This window comes from Struthio camelus, chromosome 1 (genome assembly GCF_040807025.1).
Source record: "Struthio camelus isolate bStrCam1 chromosome 1, bStrCam1.hap1, whole genome shotgun sequence".
Classification (NCBI taxonomy): domain Eukaryota; kingdom Metazoa; phylum Chordata; class Aves; order Struthioniformes; family Struthionidae; genus Struthio; species Struthio camelus.
In genome coordinates this window covers 183734553-183761849 of record NC_090942.1, presented here as the reverse complement: position 1 = coordinate 183761849, position 27297 = coordinate 183734553, and the positions used below count along the sequence as shown (strand labels likewise).

The 27297-nt window shown below is 56.0% G+C and overlaps 5 non-coding genes across 5 annotated transcripts; all 5 read right to left on the bottom strand.

Annotated features, from left to right (window-relative positions):
• Nucleotides 1-5966: 5966 nt before the first annotated feature.
• On the bottom strand, nucleotides 5967-6039 carry TRNAV-UAC (transfer RNA valine (anticodon UAC)). The gene has a single exon. It is a non-coding gene; the product is annotated as a tRNA-Val (tRNA).
• Nucleotides 6040-10268: 4229 nt separating this feature from the next.
• On the bottom strand, nucleotides 10269-10341 carry TRNAV-UAC (transfer RNA valine (anticodon UAC)). The gene has a single exon. It is a non-coding gene; the product is annotated as a tRNA-Val (tRNA).
• A 4229-nt stretch (nucleotides 10342-14570) lies between these two features.
• Nucleotides 14571-14643, bottom strand: TRNAV-UAC (transfer RNA valine (anticodon UAC)). Its single transcript has one exon. It is a non-coding gene; the product is annotated as a tRNA-Val (tRNA).
• A 4229-nt stretch (nucleotides 14644-18872) lies between these two features.
• On the bottom strand, nucleotides 18873-18945 carry TRNAV-UAC (transfer RNA valine (anticodon UAC)). Its single transcript has one exon. It is a non-coding gene; the product is annotated as a tRNA-Val (tRNA).
• A 4229-nt stretch (nucleotides 18946-23174) lies between these two features.
• TRNAV-UAC (transfer RNA valine (anticodon UAC)) lies at nucleotides 23175-23247 on the bottom strand. Its single transcript has one exon. It is a non-coding gene; the product is annotated as a tRNA-Val (tRNA).
• Between the last annotated feature and the right edge of the window lie 4050 nt (nucleotides 23248-27297).

Below are 27297 nucleotides of genomic sequence, written 5' to 3'. Positions count from 1 at the left end.
ATGCTAGATTTATGCCTGAACTTCATTTCTTTAAAAGCAATGACTCTAATAATCATATTTATGCATACATACACACACAGACACACACACACACACACATATCTTTTTCTAAATCTCATACATGCTCAAAATCTCAGAAAGATGATTTTTTTTCTCCCTCTCCTTTCCAATTAATACCTCTCTGTCTGTTTTTTTACCCTACTATATATTTCTAACAGATTGCCACCTTACCTTTTCTTTATATACATTCAGGAATAAAAGATGTTAACAGTTTGCAGTCTTGTCATTTAGAAACTCTGAAAAACAAGTTTTAGTGCATGAGAGAAACAGGAAAAGTCTATGAAGTTAATAGGCTCCCCATGATCTTTCAAGAAGATACCTAGATATTATTAGCTCAGAGCTATTGTTATTTCCTCATTTATCCTTTCTAGAACTCCAATATAAGGTAGATCAAAAGATCCACACAGGAAAGTGTCTTAACCTGATATAGATTTACTCACCAACCTAGTGACATACATTGTTCAAAAAGGCTGTCACATATTATTAAATAACAGCTCCATTTCTGTTCTAATTGGCCCCACTTAATTTTAGGTGCCTAAAAAGTACCCCTGTAAGACTTATGCCTATACTGCTAAATAAAAGGGGACCAGGGAGCAATCCCTGAACCTGAGGTCAACTCACATCAACTCTTCTGTATCCATGATGCTTAAAGACACTCTTCCCTATGCCAGATTTTCCTGGAAATAGCTAGTTGGATCAAAAACAGACACAAGAAATAAGGTAATAGTTAAACAACATGAAAAATAAGGGTCAGCACTGGAGAGCACTCCCTGAACTGCTTTTTTGGCAGCTAAGATGTACCTTACATCTACATGTATTATTTAGACTCCCTCTGTTTTTAATGAAGAGAGATAGGCATTTCAAGAGGGATACAGATGATATCCATAATTAAGAATTTAAAATGTGTGTGCAGGATCACCCTTTAGTAGATCCACTTTCCGTAGCTATAGAGGAAGCTTAGATTATTAATTTAACTAGAAACCTAATATTAGATAGTGAAAGTTTAAATACGAGGTGATTGATATCCATCCACTATATAAAAAGAAGCAAAGAAAACTCTCACATAGGTAAAGGAATTGTCAGCTGAAATGAAATAAATTATTTTTACAGGAACTTGTGACTAAGAAGAAAACTTTACTTTTCAAAAATCTACTAAAAAATTCTTTACATTAAGGAATATGCTCAGTACAGTTTTATGCATTTCTTCATGTGAGTATTTACACATATTAAAAATGCAAAGGTCTGATAGGAACATATTTTTGTCATATGATAAATGGCTAAAGTGTTTCTAGATTGATATTAATACTTCCTTCTAAATTGCTAGTAAATTTGGCTTTACTTATTTATTTATTTTTAAATGCACATAGAAGTGTGCTAAACAGTAAAAGTTTATTGAAAGTTTATTGCTATTATTTGGAATTCTTTTTGTTTTGTTTTACTCTAAAGGGTTCTTTCATGTGTTCTTCATAAAAACCTAGAAAGCATATGAGTAATTTTTATTACTCTTTAAGTATAGCGTTCTTTAGCGTGGCTTTTTTTTTCTGGCAAGTGGAAACGCATATTTGTGCTAAGGCTAGTACAATCGGAATTGCTGTATCTTTGGAAAAAAACGGGCTTGGTATCAGAAGCTCAAATAATGCTGTATTACACCTCCTGCTTAAAGAAAAACATCATGTGTCGCTAGCACAATTACCACCGAATCACAGAATCACATAGAATGGTCGAGGTTGGAAGGGACCTCTGGAGATCATCTAGTCCAACCCCCCTGCTCAAGCAGGGTCCTCTACAGCATATTGCCCAGGATCGCGTCCAGGCGGGTTTTCAATATCTCCAGCGAAGGAGACTCCGCCACCTCTCTGGGCAACCTGGTCCAATGCTCTGTCACCCTCACAGCAAAGAAGTTTCTCCTCGCATTCAGGTGGAACTTCCTGTGCTGCAGCTCCTGCCCATTGCCTCTTGTCCTGTCACTGGGCACCACGGAGAAGAGACTGGCCTCATCCTCTCGACACCCTCCCTTCAGATACTTGTACGCATTGATGAGATCGCCTCTCAGTCTTCTCCTCTCCAGGCTCAACAGGTCCGGCTCCCTCAGCCTTTCTTCACAGGAGACATGCTCCAGTCCCCTCAGCATCCTTACAGCCCTCCGCTGCACTCTCCCCAGGAGCTCCATGTCTCTCTTGTCCTGGGGAGCCCACAATTGGACACAGCACTCCAGGTGAGGCCTCCCCAGGGCTGAGGAGGGCGGCAGCACCACCTCCCTCCACCTGCTGCCAACACTCTGCCCAAGGCACCCCACGATACCCTTGGCCTGCCTGGCCACAAGGCCACATTGCTGCCTCCTGCTCAACTTGGTGTCCACCAGCGCTCCCGGGGCCTTCTCGGCAGAGCTGCTTTCCAGCAGGTCAGCCCCCAGCCTGGACTGCTGCATGGGGTTATTCCTGCCCAGGGGCAGGACCCTGCACTTGCCTTTCTTGAACTTCACGAGGTTCCTCTCCGCCCAGCTCTCCAGCCTCTCCAGGTCCCACGGCCTTTTGGTGTGCCAGCCACTCCCCCCGCTTTCGTATCACCGGCAAACTTGCTGAGGGGGCACTCTGTCCCTTCCTCCAGGTCATCGATGAATACATTGAACAAGACTGGACCCAGCACTGACCCCTGCGGGACACCGCTAGCCACAGGCCTCCAACTGGACTCCGCGCCACCACTGACCACAACCCTCTGAGCTCGGCCATCCAGCCACTTCTCAATCCACCTCACTCTCCACTCATCCAGCCCCACACGTTCTGAGCTTACCTCAGAGCAGGTGATGGGAGACAGTGTCCAAAGCCTCGCTGAACGCCAGGCAGACAACACCCACTGCTCGGCCCTCCTCTACCCAGCCACTCATCCCATCACAGAAGGCTATCAGGTTGGTCAGGCATGATTTCCCTCTGCTGAATCCATGCTGACTACTCCTCGCCACCTTCTTCTCCTCCAGACGCTTAGAGATGACCTCCAGGAGGAGTTGTTGCATCACCTTTCCCAGGGATGGAGGTGAGGCTGGCAGGCCTGCAGTTTCCCTGGCTCCTCCTCCTTGCCCTTTTGGAAGACTGGCGGGACACTGGCTTTCTTCCAGGCCTCAGGCACCTCTCCCGGTCTCCAGGACCTTTCCAAGATGATGGAGAGTGGCCTAGCAATAACATCCGCCAGCTCCCTCAGCACTCGCGGGTGCATCCCGTCGGGGCCCATGCACGCGTGGATGTCAAGCTTGGACAAAAGATCTCTAACCCGATCCTCCTCCACCAAGGGAGAGTCTTCCTTTCTCCAGCCCTCCTCGCTTGTCCCCAGGGCCTGGAATTCCTGAGCACTGGCCGCAGCAGTGAAGACGGAAGCAAAGGCGGCATTCAATAACTCTGCCTCCTCCCTATCCTTTGTCACCAGGGCACCCGCCCCATTCAGCAGCGGGCCCACGTTTTCCCTCGGCTTCCTTTTGCTACTGAGGTATTTGAAGAAGCCCTTCTTGTTGCCCTTGACATCCCTTGCCAGATTGAATTCCAAAGGGGCCTTAGCCTTCCTTGCCGCTTCCCTGCACGCTCTGACAACGTCCCTGTAGTCCTCCCAAGTGGCCCGTCCCCTTTTCCACATTCGGTAGACGTCCTTCTCCTGTTGGAGTTTTGCCAGGAGTTCCTTGCTCATCCACGCAGGTCTCCTGCCCGCTTTGCTCCACTTCTTACTCAGAGGGATGCACCGATCTTGAGCCTGGAGGAGGTGATGCTTGAATATTAACCAGCTTTCTTGGACCCCCTCTTGCTGCTAGGGCCTGCACCCATGGCACTCCTCCAAGGAGGTCCCTGAAGAGGCCAAAGTCTGCTCTCCTGAAGTCCAGGGTTGCGATCCTACTCATTGCCCTGCTCCCTCCTCGCAGGATCCTGAACTCCACCATCTCACGGTCACTGCAGCCAAGGCTGCCCCCAGCCTTCACATCTCCAGCCAGACCTTCTTGCTTTGTTAGCACAAGGTCCAGAGGCGCACCTCTCCTCGTTGGCGTCGCCACCACCTGTAGCGACAAGTTATCCTCAGTGCTCTGCAGGAACCTCTTTGACTGTTTGCGCCTAGCTGTGCTCTCTTGCCAGCAGATGTCAGGGTGGTGGAAGTGTCCCAGGAGAACCAGGGCCTGTGATCGTGAGGCTACTTCCAGCTGTCGGTAGAAGGCCTCATCGACGACTTCCTCCTGATCAGGTGGCCTGGAGTAAACCCCCACAACAGCGTCGCCCGTTTCAGCCTGCCCTTTAACCCTTACCCATAGGCTCTCCACTTGCTCTTCATCCACCGCGAGGCAGAGCTCCACACATTCTAGTTGCTCCCTCCCATGAAGGTGGTGGCAACTCCACCCCCTCGCCTTCCTGGCCTCTCTTTCCTAACAAGCACATAGCCGTCCATGACAGCATTCCAGTCATGTGAGCTCTCCCACCATGTCCCTGTAACTGCAGTGAGATCATGGCCCTGCGACCGCACACACATCTCTAACTCTTCCTGCTTATTCCCCATGCTGCGCGCATTGGTGTGCAGGCATCTCAGAGAGCCAGTCGAGCATGTAAGCTTCCCAGGAGAGGTGCAAGAGGATCCTCCATAGCCATGTTCCATGCTGTCTCCCCTGGCTGCAGGCACCCGCTGGAGGCCTCCTGACTTGAGCGGTGTTTTACTGACTCCCCTGTCTCTATACCACTCCCCTTCCCCCATCTTGCCTAGTTTAAAGCCCTCCTTACCAGGCTGGCCAACCTGTTGGCAAAGACACGCGTGCCCCGCTTGGTAAGGTGGATCCCATCTCTCCCCATCAGCTGTTGATCTTCAAGCAGGGTCCCATGGTCATAGAAACCAAAGCCCTGCTGCCAGCACCAGCGGCGCAGCCAGCTGTTAACTTGGGAAATCCATCTACTCCTCCTCCCGTCCTTTTCCCCCACAGGCAAATTGAGGAGAAAACGACCTGGGCTCCCAGACCCTTGGCCACCATTCCCAGAGCTCTGGAGTCCTGTTTGATGGTTCCCAATTTGCCTTTCGTGTCGTTAGTGCCCACATGGAAGAGCAGCAGAGGGTAGTAGTCTAATGCATGGACAAGCCTTGCCAGTCTTTCCATGACAGCTCTTATTCGAGCCCCTGGCAGGCAGCAGACCTCTCTAGACAAGAGGTCAGGTCGGCAGGTAGGTGCCTCTGTCCCCTGCAGCAGGGAGTCACCCACAACAATCGCTCGCCGCTTCTTCCGGGGGTTCCCACATGGCACTGGGCCTGTCAGGCCAGTTGCCTCCCTTGGAGCCATGCCCAGCTCCTCCTCAGCTTGCAGGGCACTAAACTTGTTCCTCAAAGGCAAACCTTGAGGAGGAGCAAGAGCCTTTCTCCTTCTACGAGAAGTGACCAGTTTCCAGCCCTCTTCAACAGTGTTACGATGAACTGTCACGCACGGCACAGAGCCCTCCGACAACTCCACTGCAGTGGAGGGTGGGGACTCCTGGAGCTGCACAGTCTCCGAGAATACCCTGCCTATCTCCTGCTCATCTTCTCAGATGCTGCACAGCCTACTGACTTCCTCCCATAACTCCTTTACCTGGCGATACAACTGGTCAACCACAGCACACCCTCTGCAGGAGAGCTGACTGTCAGCCCAGGCCTCACAGAGAGGCCCCAGGCACTCCCTGCAGCCTGACACCTGCGGAGCTGCATCTGCTGTCAGAGGGTCTGTCTGGGTTGACGCCTCAGACACAGCTGATGCAGCACCTCCAGCAGCCACTGGGGAATGTGCTCTGCGGCATGTCATGACCATGCCTGGGGAAAGACACACCACTATGGAAAATGAAGATGCCTTCTTTGCCTTCTGCGCAAACTGCTGCGTCTGTTCACTGTCTCTAGGAGTTGCGCTCAAAGGAATCACTCGGCATTGGTTCCACTGGGGCTCGAACCCAGGACCTTCTGCGTGTAAAGCAGACGTGATAACCACTACACTATGGAACCACCACTGCTCACTTACCACCGAATCACAGAATCACATAGAATGGTCGAGGTTGGAAGGGACCTCTGGAGATCATCTAGTCCAACCCCCCTGCTCAAGCAGGGTCCTCTACAGCATATTGCCCAGGATCGCGTCCAGGCGGGTTTTCAATATCTCCAGCGAAGGAGACTCCACCACCTCTCTGGGCAACCTGGTCCAATGCTCTGTCACCCTCACAGCAAAGAAGTTTCTCCTCGCATTCAGGTGGAACTTCCTGTGCTGCAGCTCCTGCCCATTGCCTCTTGTCCTGTCACTGGGCACCACGGAGAAGAGACTGGCCTCATCCTCTCGACACCCTCCCTTCAGATACTTGTACGCATTGATGAGATCGCCTCTCAGTCTTCTCCTCTCCAGGCTCAACAGGTCCGGCTCCCTCAGCCTTTCTTCACAGGAGACATGCTCCAGTCCCCTCAGCATCCTTACAGCCCTCCGCTGCACTCTCCCCAGGAGCTCCATGTCTCTCTTGTCCTGGGGAGCCCACAATTGGACACAGCACTCCAGGTGAGGCCTCCCCAGGGCTGAGGAGGGCGGCAGCACCACCTCCCTCCACCTGCTGCCAACACTCTGCCCAAGGCACCCCACGATACCCTTGGCCTGCCTGGCCACAAGGCCACATTGCTGCCTCCTGCTCAACTTGGTGTCCACCAGCACTGCCGGGGCCTTCTCGGCAGAGCTGCTTTCCAGCAGGTCAGCCCCCAGCCTGGACTGCTGCATGGGGTTATTCCTGCCCAGGGGCAGGACCCTGCACTTGCCTTTCTTGAACTTCACGAGGTTCCTCTCCGCCCAGCTCTCCAGCCTCTCCAGGTCCCACGGCCTTTTGGTGTGCCAGCCACTCCCCCCGCTTTCGTATCACCGGCAAACTTGCTGAGGGGGCACTCTGTCCCTTCCTCCAGGTCATCGATGAATACATTGAACAAGACTGGACCCAGCACTGACCCCTGCGGGACACCGCTAGCCACAGGCCTCCAACTGGACTCCGTGCCACCACTGACCACAACCCTCTGAGCTCGGCCATCCAGCCACTTCTCAATCCACCTCACTCTCCACTCATCCAGCCCCACACGTTCTGAGCTTACCTCAGAGCAGGTGATGGGAGACAGTGTCCAAAGCCTCGCTGAACGCCAGGCAGACAACACCCACTGCTCGGCCCTCCTCTACCCAGCCACTCATCCCATCACAGAAGGCTATCAGGTTGGTCAGGCATGATTTCCCTCTGCTGAATCCATGCTGACTACTCCTCGCCACCTTCTTCTCCTCCAGACGCTTAGAGATGACCTCCAGGAGGAGTTGTTGCATCACCTTTCCCAGGGATGGAGGTGAGGCTGGCAGGCCTGCAGTTTCCCTGGCTCCTCCTTCTTGCCCTTTTGGAAGACTGGCGGGACACTGGCTTTCTTCCAGGCCTCAGGCACCTCTCCCGGTCTCCAGGACCTTTCCAAGATGATGGAGAGTGGCCTAGCAATAACATCCGCCAGCTCCCTCAGCACTCGCGGGTGCATCCCGTCGGGGCCCATGCACGCGTGGATGTCAAGCTTGGACAAAAGATCTCTAACCCGATCCTCCTCCACCAAGGGAGAGTCTTCCTTTCTCCAGCCCTCCTCGCTTGTCCCCAGGGCCTGGAATTCCTGAGCACTGGCCGCAGCAGTGAAGACGGAAGCAAAGGCGGCATTCAATAACTCTGCCTCCTCCCTATCCTTTGTCACCAGGGCACCCGCCCCATTCAGCAGCGGGCCCACGTTTTCCCTCGGCTTCCTTTTGCTACTGAGGTATTTGAAGAAGCCCTTCTTGTTGCCCTTGACATCCCTTGCCAGATTGAATTCCAAAGGGGCCTTAGCCTTCCTTGCCGCTTCCCTGCACGCTCTGACAACGTCCCTGTAGTCCTCCCAAGTGGCCCGTCCCCTTTTCCACATTCGGTAGACGTCCTTCTCCTGTTGGAGTTTTGCCAGGAGTTCCTTGCTCATCCACGCAGGTCTCCTGCCCGCTTTGCTCCACTTCTTACTCAGAGGGATGCACCGATCTTGAGCCTGGAGGAGGTGATGCTTGAATATTAACCAGCTTTCTTGGGCCCCCTCTTGCTGCTAGGGCCTGCACCCATGGCACTCCTCCAAGGAGGTCCCTGAAGAGGCCAAAGTCTGCTCTCCTGAAGTCCAGGGTTGCGATCCTACTCATTGCCCTGCTCCCTCCTCGCAGGATCCTGAACTCCACCATCTCACGGTCACTGCAGCCAAGGCTGCCCCCAGCCTTCACATCTCCAGCCAGACCTTCTTGCTTTGTTAGCACAAGGTCCAGAGGCGCACCTCTCCTCGTTGGCGTCACCACCACCTGTAGCGACAAGTTATCCTCAGTGCTCTGCAGGAACCTCTTTGACTGTTTGCGCCTAGCTGTGCTCTCTTGCCAGCAGATGTCAGGGTGGTGGAAGTGTCCCAGGAGAACCAGGGCCTGTGATCGTGAGGCTACTTCCAGCTGTCGGTAGAAGGCCTCATCGACGACTTCCTCCTGATCAGGTGGCCTGGAGTAAACCCCCACAACAGCGTCGCCCGTTTCAGCCTGCCCTTTAACCCTTACCCATAGGCTCTCCACTTGCTCTTCATCCACCGCGAGGCAGAGCTCCACACATTCTAGTTGCTCCCTCCCATGAAGGTGGTGGCAACTCCACCCCCTCGCCTTCCTGGCCTCTCTTTCCTAACAAGCACATAGCCGTCCATGACAGCATTCCAGTCATGTGAGCTCTCCCACCATGTCCCTGTAACTGCAGTGAGATCATGGCCCTGCGACCGCACACACATCTCTAACTCTTCCTGCTTATTCCCCATGCTGCGCGCATTGGTGTGCAGGCATCTCAGAGAGCCAGTCGAGCATGTAAGCTTCCCAGGAGAGGTGCAAGAGGATCCTCCATAGCCATGTTCCATGCTGTCTCCCCTGGCTGCAGGCACCCGCTGGAGGCCTCCTGACTTGAGCGGTGTTTTACTGACTCCCCTGTCTCTATACCACTCCCCTTCCCCCATCTTGCCTAGTTTAAAGCCCTCCTTACCAGGCTGGCCAACCTGTTGGCAAAGACACGCGTGCCCCGCTTGGTAAGGTGGATCCCATCTCTCCCCATCAGCTGTTGATCTTCAAGCAGGGTCCCATGGTCATAGAAACCAAAGCCCTGCTGCCAGCACCAGCGGCGCAGCCAGCTGTTAACTTGGGAAATCCATCTACTCCTCCTCCCGTCCTTTTCCCCCACAGGCAAATTGAGGAGAAAACGACCTGGGCTCCCAGACCCTTGGCCACCATTCCCAGAGCTCTGGAGTCCTGTTTGATGGTTCCCAATTTGCCTTTCGTGTCGTTAGTGCCCACATGGAAGAGCAGCAGAGGGTAGTAGTCTAATGCATGGACAAGCCTTGCCAGTCTTTCCATGACAGCTCTTATTCGAGCCCCTGGCAGGCAGCAGACCTCTCTAGACAAGAGGTCAGGTCGGCAGGTAGGTGCCTCTGTCCCCTGCAGCAGGGAGTCACCCACAACAATCGCTCGCCGCTTCTTCCGGGGGTTCCCACATGGCACTGGGCCTGTCAGGCCAGTTGCCTCCCTTGGAGCCATGCCCAGCTCCTCCTCAGCTTGCAGGGCACTAAACTTGTTCCTCAAAGGCAAACCTTGAGGAGGAGCAAGAGCCTTTCTCCTTCTACGAGAAGTGACCAGTTTCCAGCCCTCTTCAACAGTGTTACGATGAACTGTCACGCACGGCACAGAGCCCTCCGACAACTCCACTGCAGTGGAGGGTGGGGACTCCTGGAGCTGCACAGTCTCCGAGAATACCCTGCCTATCTCCTGCTCATCTTCTCAGATGCTGCACAGCCTACTGACTTCCTCCCATAACTCCTTTACCTGGCGATACAACTGGTCAACCACAGCACACCCTCTGCAGGAGAGCTGACTGTCAGCCCAGGCCTCACAGAGAGGCCCCAGGCACTCCCTGCAGCCTGACACCTGCGGAGCTGCATCTGCTGTCAGAGGGTCTGTCTGGGTTGACGCCTCAGACACAGCTGATGCAGCACCTCCAGCAGCCACTGGGGAATGTGCTCTGCGGCATGTCATGACCATGCCTGGGGAAAGACACACCACTATGGAAAATGAAGATGCCTTCTTTGCCTTCTGCGCAAACTGCTGCGTCTGTTCACTGTCTCTAGGAGTTGCGCTCAAAGGAATCACTCGGCATTGGTTCCACTGGGGCTCGAACCCAGGACCTTCTGCGTGTAAAGCAGACGTGATAACCACTACACTATGGAACCACCACTGCTCACTTACCACCGAATCACAGAATCACATAGAATGGTCGAGGTTGGAAGGGACCTCTGGAGATCATCTAGTCCAACCCCCCTGCTCAAGCAGGGTCCTCTACAGCATATTGCCCAGGATCGCGTCCAGGCGGGTTTTCAATATCTCCAGCGAAGGAGACTCCACCACCTCTCTGGGCAACCTGGTCCAATGCTCTGTCACCCTCACAGCAAAGAAGTTTCTCCTCGCATTCAGGTGGAACTTCCTGTGCTGCAGCTCCTGCCCATTGCCTCTTGTCCTGTCACTGGGCACCACGGAGAAGAGACTGGCCTCATCCTCTCGACACCCTCCCTTCAGATACTTGTACGCATTGATGAGATCGCCTCTCAGTCTTCTCCTCTCCAGGCTCAACAGGTCCGGCTCCCTCAGCCTTTCTTCACAGGAGACATGCTCCAGTCCCCTCAGCATCCTTACAGCCCTCCGCTGCACTCTCCCCAGGAGCTCCATGTCTCTCTTGTCCTGGGGAGCCCACAATTGGACACAGCACTCCAGGTGAGGCCTCCCCAGGGCTGAGGAGGGCGGCAGCACCACCTCCCTCCACCTGCTGCCAACACTCTGCCCAAGGCACCCCACGATACCCTTGGCCTGCCTGGCCACAAGGCCACATTGCTGCCTCCTGCTCAACTTGGTGTCCACCAGCACTGCCGGGGCCTTCTCGGCAGAGCTGCTTTCCAGCAGGTCAGCCCCCAGCCTGGACTGCTGCATGGGGTTATTCCTGCCCAGGGGCAGGACCCTGCACTTGCCTTTCTTGAACTTCACGAGGTTCCTCTCCGCCCAGCTCTCCAGCCTCTCCAGGTCCCACGGCCTTTTGGTGTGCCAGCCACTCCCCCCGCTTTCGTATCACCGGCAAACTTGCTGAGGGGGCACTCTGTCCCTTCCTCCAGGTCATCGATGAATACATTGAACAAGACTGGACCCAGCACTGACCCCTGCGGGACACCGCTAGCCACAGGCCTCCAACTGGACTCCGCGCCACCACTGACCACAACCCTCTGAGCTCGGCCATCCAGCCACTTCTCAATCCACCTCACTCTCCACTCATCCAGCCCCACACGTTCTGAGCTTACCTCAGAGCAGGTGATGGGAGACAGTGTCCAAAGCCTCGCTGAACGCCAGGCAGACAACACCCACTGCTCGGCCCTCCTCTACCCAGCCACTCATCCCATCACAGAAGGCTATCAGGTTGGTCAGGCATGATTTCCCTCTGCTGAATCCATGCTGACTACTCCTCGCCACCTTCTTCTCCTCCAGACGCTTAGAGATGACCTCCAGGAGGAGTTGTTGCATCACCTTTCCCAGGGATGGAGGTGAGGCTGGCAGGCCTGCAGTTTCCCTGGCTCCTCCTTCTTGCCCTTTTGGAAGACTGGCGGGACACTGGCTTTCTTCCAGGCCTCAGGCACCTCTCCCGGTCTCCAGGACCTTTCCAAGATGATGGAGAGTGGCCTAGCAATAACATCCGCCAGCTCCCTCAGCACTCGCGGGTGCATCCCGTCGGGGCCCATGCACGCGTGGATGTCAAGCTTGGACAAAAGATCTCTAACCCGATCCTCCTCCACCAAGGGAGAGTCTTCCTTTCTCCAGCCCTCCTCGCTTGTCCCCAGGGCCTGGAATTCCTGAGCACTGGCCGCAGCAGTGAAGACGGAAGCAAAGGCGGCATTCAATAACTCTGCCTCCTCCCTATCCTTTGTCACCAGGGCACCCGCCCCATTCAGCAGCGGGCCCACGTTTTCCCTCGGCTTCCTTTTGCTACTGAAGTATTTGAAGGAGCCCTTCTTGTTGCCCTTGACATCCCTTGCCAGATTGAATTCCAAAGGGGCCTTAGCCTTCCTTGCCGCTTCCCTGCACGCTCTGACAACGTCCCTGTAGTCCTCCCAAGTGGCCCGTCCCCTTTTCCACATTCGGTAGACGTCCTTCTCCTGTTGGAGTTTTGCCAGGAGTTCCTTGCTCATCCACGCAGGTCTCCTGCCCGCTTTGCTCCACTTCTTACTCAGAGGGATGCACCGATCTTGAGCCTGGAGGAGGTGATGCTTGAATATTAACCAGCTTTCTTGGACCCCCTCTTGCTGCTAGGGCCTGCACCCATGGCACTCCTCCAAGGAGGTCCCTGAAGAGGCCAAAGTCTGCTCTCCTGAAGTCCAGGGTTGCGATCCTACTCATTGCCCTGCTCCCTCCTCGCAGGATCCTGAACTCCACCATCTCACGGTCACTGCAGCCAAGGCTGCCCCCAGCCTTCACATCTCCAGCCAGACCTTCTTGCTTTGTTAGCACAAGGTCCAGAGGCGCACCTCTCCTCGTTGGCGTCGCCACCACCTGTAGCGACAAGTTATCCTCAGTGCTCTGCAGGAACCTCTTTGACTGTTTGCGCCTAGCTGTGCTCTCTTGCCAGCAGATGTCAGGGTGGTGGAAGTGTCCCAGGAGAACCAGGGCCTGTGATCGTGAGGCTACTTCCAGCTGTCGGTAGAAGGCCTCATCGACGACTTCCTCCTGATCAGGTGGCCTGGAGTAAACCCCCACAACAGCGTCGCCCGTTTCAGCCTGCCCTTTAACCCTTACCCATAGGCTCTCCACTTGCTCTTCATCCACCGCGAGGCAGAGCTCCACACATTCTAGTTGCTCCCTCCCATGAAGGTGGTGGCAACTCCACCCCCTCGCCTTCCTGGCCTCTCTTTCCTAACAAGCACATAGCCGTCCATGACAGCATTCCAGTCATGTGAGCTCTCCCACCATGTCCCTGTAACTGCAGTGAGATCATGGCCCTGCGACCGCACACACATCTCTAACTCTTCCTGCTTATTCCCCATGCTGCGCGCATTGGTGTGCAGGCATCTCAGAGAGCCAGTCGAGCATGTAAGCTTCCCAGGAGAGGTGCAAGAGGATCCTCCATAGCCATGTTCCATGCTGTCTCCCCTGGCTGCAGGCACCCGCTGGAGGCCTCCTGACTTGAGCGGTGTTTTACTGACTCCCCTGTCTCTATACCACTCCCCTTCCCCCATCTTGCCTAGTTTAAAGCCCTCCTTACCAGGCTGGCCAACCTGTTGGCAAAGACACGCGTGCCCCGCTTGGTAAGGTGGATCCCATCTCTCCCCATCAGCTGTTGATCTTCAAGCAGGGTCCCATGGTCATAGAAACCAAAGCCCTGCTGCCAGCACCAGCGGCGCAGCCAGCTGTTAACTTGGGAAATCCATCTACTCCTCCTCCCGTCCTTTTCCCCCACAGGCAAATTGAGGAGAAAACGACCTGGGCTCCCAGACCCTTGGCCACCATTCCCAGAGCTCTGGAGTCCTGTTTGATGGTTCCCAATTTGCCTTTCGTGTCGTTAGTGCCCACATGGAAGAGCAGCAGAGGGTAGTAGTCTAATGCATGGACAAGCCTTGCCAGTCTTTCCATGACAGCTCTTATTCGAGCCCCTGGCAGGCAGCAGACCTCTCTAGACAAGAGGTCAGGTCGGCAGGTAGGTGCCTCTGTCCCCTGCAGCAGGGAGTCACCCACAACAATCGCTCGCCGCTTCTTCCGGGGGTTCCCACATGGCACTGGGCCTGTCAGGCCAGTTGCCTCCCTTGGAGCCATGCCCAGCTCCTCCTCAGCTTGCAGGGCACTAAACTTGTTCCTCAAAGGCAAACCTTGAGGAGGAGCAAGAGCCTTTCTCCTTCTACGAGAAGTGACCAGTTTCCAGCCCTCTTCAACAGTGTTACGATGAACTGTCACGCACGGCACAGAGCCCTCCGACAACTCCACTGCAGTGGAGGGTGGGGACTCCTGGAGCTGCACAGTCTCCGAGAATACCCTGCCTATCTCCTGCTCATCTTCTCAGATGCTGCACAGCCTACTGACTTCCTCCCATAACTCCTTTACCTGGCGATACAACTGGTCAACCACAGCACACCCTCTGCAGGAGAGCTGACTGTCAGCCCAGGCCTCACAGAGAGGCCCCAGGCACTCCCTGCAGCCTGACACCTGCGGAGCTGCATCTGCTGTCAGAGGGTCTGTCTGGGTTGACGCCTCAGACACAGCTGATGCAGCACCTCCAGCAGCCACTGGGGAATGTGCTCTGCGGCATGTCATGACCATGCCTGGGGAAAGACACACCACTATGGAAAATGAAGATGCCTTCTTTGCCTTCTGCGCAAACTGCTGCGTCTGTTCACTGTCTCTAGGAGTTGCGCTCAAAGGAATCACTCGGCATTGGTTCCACTGGGGCTCGAACCCAGGACCTTCTGCGTGTAAAGCAGACGTGATAACCACTACACTATGGAACCACCACTGCTCACTTACCACCGAATCACAGAATCACATAGAATGGTCGAGGTTGGAAGGGACCTCTGGAGATCATCTAGTCCAACCCCCCTGCTCAAGCAGGGTCCTCTACAGCATATTGCCCAGGATCGCGTCCAGGCGGGTTTTCAATATCTCCAGCGAAGGAGACTCCACCACCTCTCTGGGCAACCTGGTCCAATGCTCTGTCACCCTCACAGCAAAGAAGTTTCTCCTCGCATTCAGGTGGAACTTCCTGTGCTGCAGCTCCTGCCCATTGCCTCTTGTCCTGTCACTGGGCACCACGGAGAAGAGACTGGCCTCATCCTCTCGACACCCTCCCTTCAGATACTTGTACGCATTGATGAGATCGCCTCTCAGTCTTCTCCTCTCCAGGCTCAACAGGTCCGGCTCCCTCAGCCTTTCTTCACAGGAGACATGCTCCAGTCCCCTCAGCATCCTTACAGCCCTCCGCTGCACTCTCCCCAGGAGCTCCATGTCTCTCTTGTCCTGGGGAGCCCACAATTGGACACAGCACTCCAGGTGAGGCCTCCCCAGGGCTGAGGAGGGCGGCAGCACCACCTCCCTCCACCTGCTGCCAACACTCTGCCCAAGGCACCCCACGATACCCTTGGCCTGCCTGGCCACAAGGCCACATTGCTGCCTCCTGCTCAACTTGGTGTCCACCAGCACTGCCGGGGCCTTCTCGGCAGAGCTGCTTTCCAGCAGGTCAGCCCCCAGCCTGGACTGCTGCATGGGGTTATTCCTGCCCAGGGGCAGGACCCTGCACTTGCCTTTCTTGAACTTCACGAGGTTCCTCTCCGCCCAGCTCTCCAGCCTCTCCAGGTCCCACGGCCTTTTGGTGTGCCAGCCACTCCCCCCGCTTTCGTATCACCGGCAAACTTGCTGAGGGGGCACTCTGTCCCTTCCTCCAGGTCATCGATGAATACATTGAACAAGACTGGACCCAGCACTGACCCCTGCGGGACACCGCTAGCCACAGGCCTCCAACTGGACTCCGCGCCACCACTGACCACAACCCTCTGAGCTCGGCCATCCAGCCACTTCTCAATCCACCTCACTCTCCACTCATCCAGCCCCACACGTTCTGAGCTTACCTCAGAGCAGGTGATGGGAGACAGTGTCCAAAGCCTCGCTGAACGCCAGGCAGACAACACCCACTGCTCGGCCCTCCTCTACCCAGCCACTCATCCCATCACAGAAGGCTATCAGGTTGGTCAGGCATGATTTCCCTCTGCTGAATCCATGCTGACTACTCCTCGCCACCTTCTTCTCCTCCAGACGCTTAGAGATGACCTCCAGGAGGAGTTGTTGCATCACCTTTCCCAGGGATGGAGGTGAGGCTGGCAGGCCTGCAGTTTCCCTGGCTCCTCCTTCTTGCCCTTTTGGAAGACTGGCGGGACACTGGCTTTCTTCCAGGCCTCAGGCACCTCTCCCGGTCTCCAGGACCTTTCCAAGATGATGGAGAGTGGCCTAGCAATAACATCCGCCAGCTCCCTCAGCACTCGCGGGTGCATCCCGTCGGGGCCCATGCACGCGTGGATGTCAAGCTTGGACAAAAGATCTCTAACCCGATCCTCCTCCACCAAGGGAGAGTCTTCCTTTCTCCAGCCCTCCTCGCTTGTCCCCAGGGCCTGGAATTCCTGAGCACTGGCCGCAGCAGTGAAGACGGAAGCAAAGGCGGCATTCAATAACTCTGCCTCCTCCCTATCCTTTGTCACCAGGGCACCCGCCCCATTCAGCAGCGGGCCCACGTTTTCCCTCGGCTTCCTTTTGCTACTGAGGTATTTGAAGAAGCCCTTCTTGTTGCCCTTGACATCCCTTGCCAGATTGAATTCCAAAGGGGCCTTAGCCTTCCTTGCCGCTTCCCTGCACGCTCTGACAACGTCCCTGTAGTCCTCCCAAGTGGCCCGTCCCCTTTTCCACATTCGGTAGACGTCCTTCTCCTGTTGGAGTTTTGCCAGGAGTTCCTTGCTCATCCACGCAGGTCTCCTGCCCGCTTTGCTCCACTTCTTACTCAGAGGGATGCACCGATCTTGAGCCTGGAGGAGGTGATGCTTGAATATTAACCAGCTTTCTTGGGCCCCCTCTTGCTGCTAGGGCCTGCACCCATGGCACTCCTCCAAGGAGGTCCCTGAAGAGGCCAAAGTCTGCTCTCCTGAAGTCCAGGGTTGCGATCCTACTCATTGCCCTGCTCCCTCCTCGCAGGATCCTGAACTCCACCATCTCACGGTCACTGCAGCCAAGGCTGCCCCCAGCCTTCACATCTCCAGCCAGACCTTCTTGCTTTGTTAGCACAAGGTCCAGAGGCGCACCTCTCCTCGTTGGCGTCGCCACCACCTGTAGCGACAAGTTATCCTCAGTGCTCTGCAGGAACCTCTTTGACTGTTTGCGCCTAGCTGTGCTCTCTTGCCAGCAGATGTCAGGGTGGTGGAAGTGTCCCAGGAGAACCAGGGCCTGTGATCGTGAGGCTACTTCCAGCTGTCGGTAGAAGGCCTCATCGACGACTTCCTCCTGATCAGGTGGCCTGGAGTAAACCCCCACAACAGCGTCGCCCGTTTCAGCCTGCCCTTTAACCCTTACCCATAGGCTCTCCACTTGCTCTTCATCCACCGCGAGGCAGAGCTCCACACATTCTAGTTGCTCCCTCCCATGAAGGTGGTGGCAACTCCACCCCCTCGCCTTCCTGGCCTCTCTTTCCTAACAAGCACATAGCCGTCCATGACAGCATTCCAGTCATGTGAGCTCTCCCACCATGTCCCTGTAACTGCAGTGAGATCATGGCCCTGCGACCGCACACACATCTCTAACTCTTCCTGCTTATTCCCCATGCTGCGCGCATTGGTGTGCAGGCATCTCAGAGAGCCAGTCGAGCATGTAAGCTTCCCAGGAGAGGTGCAAGAGGATCCTCCATAGCCATGTTCCATGCTGTCTCCCCTGGCTGCAGGCACCCGCTGGAGGCCTCCTGACTTGAGCGGTGTTTTACTGACTCCCCTGTCTCTATACCACTCCCCTTCCCCCATCTTGCCTAGTTTAAAGCCCTCCTTACCAGGCTGGCCAACCTGTTGGCAAAGACACGCGTGCCCCGCTTGGTAAGGTGGATCCCATCTCTCCCCATCAGCTGTTGATCTTCAAGCAGGGTCCCATGGTCATAGAAACCAAAGCCCTGCTGCCAGCACCAGCGGCGCAGCCAGCTGTTAACTTGGGAAATCCATCTACTCCTCCTCCCGTCCTTTTCCCCCACAGGCAAATTGAGGAGAAAACGACCTGGGCTCCCAGACCCTTGGCCACCATTCCCAGAGCTCTGGAGTCCTGTTTGATGGTTCCCAATTTGCCTTTCGTGTCGTTAGTGCCCACATGGAAGAGCAGCAGAGGGTAGTAGTCTAATGCATGGACAAGCCTTGCCAGTCTTTCCATGACAGCTCTTATTCGAGCCCCTGGCAGGCAGCAGACCTCTCTAGACAAGAGGTCAGGTCGGCAGGTAGGTGCCTCTGTCCCCTGCAGCAGGGAGTCACCCACAACAATCGCTCGCCGCTTCTTCCGGGGGTTCCCACATGGCACTGGGCCTGTCAGGCCAGTTGCCTCCCTTGGAGCCATGCCCAGCTCCTCCTCAGCTTGCAGGGCACTAAACTTGTTCCTCAAAGGCAAACCTTGAGGAGGAGCAAGAGCCTTTCTCCTTCTACGAGAAGTGACCAGTTTCCAGCCCTCTTCAACAGTGTTACGATGAACTGTCACGCACGGCACAGAGCCCTCCGACAACTCCACTGCAGTGGAGGGTGGGGACTCCTGGAGCTGCACAGTCTCCGAGAATACCCTGCCTATCTCCTGCTCATCTTCTCAGATGCTGCACAGCCTACTGACTTCCTCCCATAACTCCTTTACCTGGCGATACAACTGGTCAACCACAGCACACCCTCTGCAGGAGAGCTGACTGTCAGCCCAGGCCTCACAGAGAGGCCCCAGGCACTCCCTGCAGCCTGACACCTGCGGAGCTGCATCTGCTGTCAGAGGGTCTGTCTGGGTTGACGCCTCAGACACAGCTGATGCAGCACCTCCAGCAGCCACTGGGGAATGTGCTCTGCGGCATGTCATGACCATGCCTGGGGAAAGACACACCACTATGGAAAATGAAGATGCCTTCTTTGCCTTCTGCGCAAACTGCTGCGTCTGTTCACTGTCTCTAGGAGTTGCGCTCAAAGGAATCACTCGGCATTGGTTCCACTGGGGCTCGAACCCAGGACCTTCTGCGTGTAAAGCAGACGTGATAACCACTACACTATGGAACCACCACTGCTCACTTACCACCGAATCACAGAATCACATAGAATGGTCGAGGTTGGAAGGGACCTCTGGAGATCATCTAGTCCAACCCCCCTGCTCAAGCAGGGTCCTCTACAGCATATTGCCCAGGATCGCGTCCAGGCGGGTTTTCAATATCTCCAGCGAAGGAGACTCCACCACCTCTCTGGGCAACCTGGTCCAATGCTCTGTCACCCTCACAGCAAAGAAGTTTCTCCTCGCATTCAGGTGGAACTTCCTGTGCTGCAGCTCCTGCCCATTGCCTCTTGTCCTGTCACTGGGCACCACGGAGAAGAGACTGGCCTCATCCTCTCGACACCCTCCCTTCAGATACTTGTACGCATTGATGAGATCGCCTCTCAGTCTTCTCCTCTCCAGGCTCAACAGGTCCGGCTCCCTCAGCCTTTCTTCACAGGAGACATGCTCCAGTCCCCTCAGCATCCTTACAGCCCTCCGCTGCACTCTCCCCAGGAGCTCCATGTCTCTCTTGTCCTGGGGAGCCCACAATTGGACACAGCACTCCAGGTGAGGCCTCCCCAGGGCTGAGGAGGGCGGCAGCACCACCTCCCTCCACCTGCTGCCAACACTCTGCCCAAGGCACCCCACGATACCCTTGGCCTGCCTGGCCACAAGGCCACATTGCTGCCTCCTGCTCAACTTGGTGTCCACCAGCACTGCCGGGGCCTTCTCGGCAGAGCTGCTTTCCAGCAGGTCAGCCCCCAGCCTGGACTGCTGCATGGGGTTATTCCTGCCCAGGGGCAGGACCCTGCACTTGCCTTTCTTGAACTTCACGAGGTTCCTCTCCGCCCAGCTCTCCAGCCTCTCCAGGTCCCACGGCCTTTTGGTGTGCCAGCCACTCCCCCCGCTTTCGTATCACCGGCAAACTTGCTGAGGGGGCACTCTGTCCCTTCCTCCAGGTCATCGATGAATACATTGAACAAGACTGGACCCAGCACTGACCCCTGCGGGACACCGCTAGCCACAGGCCTCCAACTGGACTCCGCGCCACCACTGACCACAACCCTCTGAGCTCGGCCATCCAGCCACTTCTCAATCCACCTCACTCTCCACTCATCCAGCCCCACACGTTCTGAGCTTACCTCAGAGCAGGTGATGGGAGACAGTGTCCAAAGCCTCGCTGAACGCCAGGCAGACAACACCCACTGCTCGGCCCTCCTCTACCCAGCCACTCATCCCATCACAGAAGGCTATCAGGTTGGTCAGGCATGATTTCCCTCTGCTGAATCCATGCTGACTACTCCTCGCCACCTTCTTCTCCTCCAGACGCTTAGAGATGACCTCCAGGAGGAGTTGTTGCATCACCTTTCCCAGGGATGGAGGTGAGGCTGGCAGGCCTGCAGTTTCCCTGGCTCCTCCTTCTTGCCCTTTTGGAAGACTGGCGGGACACTGGCTTTCTTCCAGGCCTCAGGCACCTCTCCCGGTCTCCAGGACCTTTCCAAGATGATGGAGAGTGGCCTAGCAATAACATCCGCCAGCTCCCTCAGCACTCGCGGGTGCATCCCGTCGGGGCCCATGCACGCGTGGACGTCAAGCTTGGACAAAAGATCTCTAACCCGATCCTCCTCCACCAAGGGAGAGTCTTCCTTTCTCCAGCCCTCCTCGCTTGTCCCCAGGGCCTGGAATTCCTGAGCACTGGCCGCAGCAGTGAAGACGGAAGCAAAGGCGGCATTCAATAACTCTGCCTCCTCCCTATCCTTTGTCACCAGGGCACCCGCCCCATTCAGCAGCGGGCCCACGTTTTCCCTCGGCTTCCTTTTGCTACTGAGGTATTTGAAGAAGCCCTTCTTGTTGCCCTTGACATCCCTTGCCAGATTGAATTCCAAAGGGGCCTTAGCCTTCCTTGCCGCTTCCCTGCACGCTCTGACAACGTCCCTGTAGTCCTCCCAAGTGGCCCGTCCCCTTTTCCACATTCGGTAGACGTCCTTCTCCTGTTGGAGTTTTGCCAGGAGTTCCTTGCTCATCCACGCAGGTCTCCTGCCCGCTTTGCTCCACTTCTTACTCAGAGGGATGCACCGATCTTGAGCCTGGAGGAGGTGATGCTTGAATATTAACCAGCTTTCTTGGGCCCCCTCTTGCTGCTAGGGCCTGCACCCATGGCACTCCTCCAAGGAGGTCCCTGAAGAGGCCAAAGTCTGCTCTCCTGAAGTCCAGGGTTGCGATCCTACTCATTGCCCTGCTCCCTCCTCGCAGGATCCTGAACTCCACCATCTCACGGTCACTGCAGCCAAGGCTGCCCCCAGCCTTCACATCTCCAGCCAGACCTTCTTGCTTTGTTAGCACAAGGTCCAGAGGCGCACCTCTCCTCGTTGGCGTCGCCACCACCTGTAGCGACAAGTTATCCTCAGTGCTCTGCAGGAACCTCTTTGACTGTTTGCGCCTAGCTGTGCTCTCTTGCCAGCAGATGTCAGGGTGGTGGAAGTGTCCCAGGAGAACCAGGGCCTGTGATCGTGAGGCTACTTCCAGCTGTCGGTAGAAGGCCTCATCGACGACTTCCTCCTGATCAGGTGGCCTGGAGTAAACCCCCACAACAGCGTCGCCCGTTTCAGCCTGCCCTTTAACCCTTACCCATAGGCTCTCCACTTGCTCTTCATCCACCGCGAGGCAGAGCTCCACACATTCTAGTTGCTCCCTCCCATGAAGGTGGTGGCAACTCCACCCCCTCGCCTTCCTGGCCTCTCTTTCCTAACAAGCACATAGCCGTCCATGACAGCATTCCAGTCATGTGAGCTCTCCCACCATGTCCCTGTAACTGCAGTGAGATCATGGCCCTGCGACCGCACACACATCTCTAACTCTTCCTGCTTATTCCCCATGCTGCGCGCATTGGTGTGCAGGCATCTCAGAGAGCCAGTCGAGCATGTAAGCTTCCCAGGAGAGGTGCAAGAGGATCCTCCATAGCCATGTTCCATGCTGTCTCCCCTGGCTGCAGGCACCCGCTGGAGGCCTCCTGACTTGAGCGGTGTTTTACTGACTCCCCTGTCTCTATACCACTCCCCTTCCCCCATCTTGCCTAGTTTAAAGCCCTCCTTACCAGGCTGGCCAACCTGTTGGCAAAGACACGCGTGCCCCGCTTGGTAAGGTGGATCCCATCTCTCCCCATCAGCTGTTGATCTTCAAGCAGGGTCCCATGGTCATAGAAACCAAAGCCCTGCTGCCAGCACCAGTGGCGCAGCCAGCTGTTAACTTGGGAAATCCATCTACTCCTCCTCCCGTCCTTTTCCCCCACAGGCAAATTGAGGAGAAAACGACCTGGGCTCCCAGACCCTTGGCCACCATTCCCAGAGCTCTGGAGTCCTGTTTGATGGTTCCCAATTTGCCTTTCGTGTCGTTAGTGCCCACATGGAAGAGCAGCAGAGGGTAGTAGTCTAATGCATGGACAAGCCTTGCCAGTCTTTCCATGACAGCTCTTATTCGAGCCCCTGGCAGGCAGCAGACCTCTCTAGACAAGAGGTCAGGTCGGCAGGTAGGTGCCTCTGTCCCCTGCAGCAGGGAGTCACCCACAACAATCGCTCGCCGCTTCTTCCGGGGGTTCCCACATGGCACTGGGCCTGTCAGGCCAGTTGCCTCCCTTGGAGCCATGCCCAGCTCCTCCTCAGCTTGCAGGGCACTAAACTTGTTCCTCAAAGGCAAACCTTGAGGAGGAGCAAGAGCCTTTCTCCTTCTACGAGAAGTGACCAGTTTCCAGCCCTCTTCAACAGTGTTACGATGAACTGTCACGCACGGCACAGAGCCCTCCGACAACTCCACTGCAGTGGAGGGTGGGGACTCCTGGAGCTGCACAGTCTCCGAGAATACCCTGCCTATCTCCTGCTCATCTTCTCAGATGCTGCACAGCCTACTGACTTCCTCCCATAACTCCTTTACCTGGCGATACAACTGGTCAACCACAGCACACCCTCTGCAGGAGAGCTGACTGTCAGCCCAGGCCTCACAGAGAGGCCCCAGGCACTCCCTGCAGCCTGACACCTGCGGAGCTGCATCTGCTGTCAGAGGGTCTGTCTGGGTTGACGCCTCAGACACAGCTGATGCAGCACCTCCAGCAGCCACTGGGGAATGTGCTCTGCGGCATGTCATGACCATGCCTGGGGAAAGACACACCACTATGGAAAATGAAGATGCCTTCTTTGCCTTCTGCGCAAACTGCTGCGTCTGTTCACTGTCTCTAGGAGTTGCGCTCAAAGGAATCACTCGGCATTGGTTCCACTGGGGCTCGAACCCAGGACCTTCTGCGTGTAAAGCAGACGTGATAACCACTACACTATGGAACCACCACTGCTCACTTACCACCGAATCACAGAATCACATAGAATGGTCGAGGTTGGAAGGGACCTCTGGAGATCATCTAGTCCAACCCCCCTGCTCAAGCAGGGTCCTCTACAGCATATTGCCCAGGATCGCGTCCAGGCGGGTTTTCAATATCTCCAGCGAAGGAGACTCCACCACCTCTCTGGGCAACCTGGTCCAATGCTCTGTCACCCTCACAGCAAAGAAGTTTCTCCTCGCATTCAGGTGGAACTTCCTGTGCTGCAGCTCCTGCCCATTGCCTCTTGTCCTGTCACTGGGCACCACGGAGAAGAGACTGGCCTCATCCTCTCGACACCCTCCCTTCAGATACTTGTACGCATTGATGAGATCGCCTCTCAGTCTTCTCCTCTCCAGGCTCAACAGGTCCGGCTCCCTCAGCCTTTCTTCACAGGAGACATGCTCCAGTCCCCTCAGCATCCTTACAGCCCTCCGCTGCACTCTCCCCAGGAGCTCCATGTCTCTCTTGTCCTGGGGAGCCCACAATTGGACACAGCACTCCAGGTGAGGCCTCCCCAGGGCTGAGGAGGGCGGCAGCACCACCTCCCTCCACCTGCTGCCAACACTCTGCCCAAGGCACCCCACGATACCCTTGGCCTGCCTGGCCACAAGGCCACATTGCTGCCTCCTGCTCAACTTGGTGTCCACCAGCACTGCCGGGGCCTTCTCGGCAGAGCTGCTTTCCAGCAGGTCAGCCCCCAGCCTGGACTGCTGCATGGGGTTATTCCTGCCCAGGGGCAGGACCCTGCACTTGCCTTTCTTGAACTTCACGAGGTTCCTCTCCGCCCAGCTCTCCAGCCTCTCCAGGTCCCACGGCCTTTTGGTGTGCCAGCCACTCCCCCCGCTTTCGTATCACCGGCAAACTTGCTGAGGGGGCACTCTGTCCCTTCCTCCAGGTCATCGATGAATACATTGAACAAGACTGGACCCAGCACTGACCCCTGCGGGACACCGCTAGCCACAGGCCTCCAACTGGACTCCGCGCCACCACTGACCACAACCCTCTGAGCTCGGCCATCCAGCCACTTCTCAATCCACCTCACTCTCCACTCATCCAGCCCCACACGTTCTGAGCTTACCTCAGAGCAGGTGATGGGAGACAGTGTCCAAAGCCTCGCTGAACGCCAGGCAGACAACACCCACTGCTCGGCCCTCCTCTACCCAGCCACTCATCCCATCACAGAAGGCTATCAGGTTGGTCAGGCATGATTTCCCTCTGCTGAATCCATGCTGACTACTCCTCGCCACCTTCTTCTCCTCCAGACGCTTAGAGATGACCTCCAGGAGGAGTTGTTGCATCACCTTTCCCAGGGATGGAGGTGAGGCTGGCAGGCCTGCAGTTTCCCTGGCTCCTCCTTCTTGCCCTTTTGGAAGACTGGCGGGACACTGGCTTTCTTCCAGGCCTCAGGCACCTCTCCCGGTCTCCAGGACCTTTCCAAGATGATGGAGAGTGGCCTAGCAATAACATCCGCCAGCTCCCTCAGCACTCGCGGGTGCATCCCGTCGGGGCCCATGCACGCGTGGATGTCAAGCTTGGACAAAAGATCTCTAACCCGATCCTCCTCCACCAAGGGAGAGTCTTCCTTTCTCCAGCCCTCCTCGCTTGTCCCCAGGGCCTGGAATTCCTGAGCACTGGCCGCAGCAGTGAAGACGGAAGCAAAGGCGGCATTCAATAACTCTGCCTCCTCCCTATCCTTTGTCACCAGGGCACCCGCCCCATTCAGCAGCGGGCCCACGTTTTCCCTCGGCTTCCTTTTGCTACTGAGGTATTTGAAGGAGCCCTTCTTGTTGCCCTTGACATCCCTTGCCAGATTGAATTCCAAAGGGGCCTTAGCCTTCCTTGCCGCTTCCCTGCACGCTCTGACAACGTCCCTGTAGTCCTCCCAAGTGGCCCGTCCCCTTTTCCACATTCGGTAGACGTCCTTCTCCTGTTGGAGTTTTGCCAGGAGTTCCTTGCTCATCCACGCAGGTCTCCTGCCCGCTTTGCTCCACTTCTTACTCAGAGGGATGCACCGATCTTGAGCCTGGAGGAGGTGATGCTTGAATATTAACCAGCTTTCTTGGGCCCCCTCTTGCTGCTAGGGCCTGCACCCATGGCACTCCTCCAAGGAGGTCCCTGAAGAGGCCAAAGTCTGCTCTCCTGAAGTCCAGGGTTGCGATCCTACTCATTGCCCTGCTCCCTCCTCGCAGGATCCTGAACTCCACCATCTCACGGTCACTGCAGCCAAGGCTGCCCCCAGCCTTCACATCTCCAGCCAGACCTTCTTGCTTTGTTAGCACAAGGTCCAGAGGCGCACCTCTCCTCGTTGGCGTCGCCACCACCTGTAGCGACAAGTTATCCTCAGTGCTCTGCAGGAACCTCTTTGACTGTTTGCGCCTAGCTGTGCTCTCTTGCCAGCAGATGTCAGGGTGGTGGAAGTGTCCCAGGAGAACCAGGGCCTGTGATCGTGAGGCTACTTCCAGCTGTCGGTAGAAGGCCTCATCGACGACTTCCTCCTGATCAGGTGGCCTGGAGTAAACCCCCACAACAGCGTCGCCCGTTTCAGCCTGCCCTTTAACCCTTACCCATAGGCTCTCCACTTGCTCTTCATCCACCGCGAGGCAGAGCTCCACACATTCTAGTTGCTCCCTCCCATGAAGGTGGTGGCAACTCCACCCCCTCGCCTTCCTGGCCTCTCTTTCCTAACAAGCACATAGCCGTCCATGACAGCATTCCAGTCATGTGAGCTCTCCCACCATGTCCCTGTAACTGCAGTGAGATCATGGCCCTGCGACCGCACACACATCTCTAACTCTTCCTGCTTATTCCCCATGCTGCGCGCATTGGTGTGCAGGCATCTCAGAGAGCCAGTCGAGCATGTAAGCTTCCCAGGAGAGGTGCAAGAGGATCCTCCATAGCCATGTTCCATGCTGTCTCCCCTGGCTGCAGGCACCCGCTGGAGGCCTCCTGACTTGAGCGGTGTTTTACTGACTCCCCTGTCTCTATACCACTCCCCTTCCCCCATCTTGCCTAGTTTAAAGCCCTCCTTACCAGGCTGGCCAACCTGTTGGCAAAGACACGCGTGCCCCGCTTGGTAAGGTGGATCCCATCTCTCCCCATCAGCTGTTGATCTTCAAGCAGGGTCCCATGGTCATAGAAACCAAAGCCCTGCTGCCAGCACCAGCGGCGCAGCCAGCTGTTAACTTGGGAAATCCATCTACTCCTCCTCCCGTCCTTTTCCCCCACAGGCAAATTGAGGAGAAAACGACCTGGGCTCCCAGACCCTTGGCCACCATTCCCAGAGCTCTGGAGTCCTGTTTGATGGTTCCCAATTTGCCTTTCGTGTCGTTAGTGCCCACATGGAAGAGCAGCAGAGGGTAGTAGTCTAATGCATGGACAAGCCTTGCCAGTCTTTCCATGACAGCTCTTATTCGAGCCCCTGGCAGGCAGCAGACCTCTCTAGACAAGAGGTCAGGTCGGCAGGTAGGTGCCTCTGTCCCCTGCAGCAGGGAGTCACCCACAACAATCGCTCGCCGCTTCTTCCGGGGGTTCCCACATGGCACTGGGCCTGTCAGGCCAGTTGCCTCCCTTGGAGCCATGCCCAGCTCCTCCTCAGCTTGCAGGGCACTAAACTTGTTCCTCAAAGGCAAACCTTGAGGAGGAGCAAGAGCCTTTCTCCTTCTACGAGAAGTGACCAGTTTCCAGCCCTCTTCAACAGTGTTACGATGAACTGTCACGCACGGCACAGAGCCCTCCGACAACTCCACTGCAGTGGAGGGTGGGGACTCCTGGAGCTGCACAGTCTCCGAGAATACCCTGCCTATCTCCTGCTCATCTTCTCAGATGCTGCACAGCCTACTGACTTCCTCCCATAACTCCTTTACCTGGCGATACAACTGGTCAACCACAGCACACCCTCTGCAGGAGAGCTGACTGTCAGCCCAGGCCTCACAGAGAGGCCCCAGGCACTCCCTGCAGCCTGACACCTGCGGAGCTGCATCTGCTGTCAGAGGGTCTGTCTGGGTTGACGCCTCAG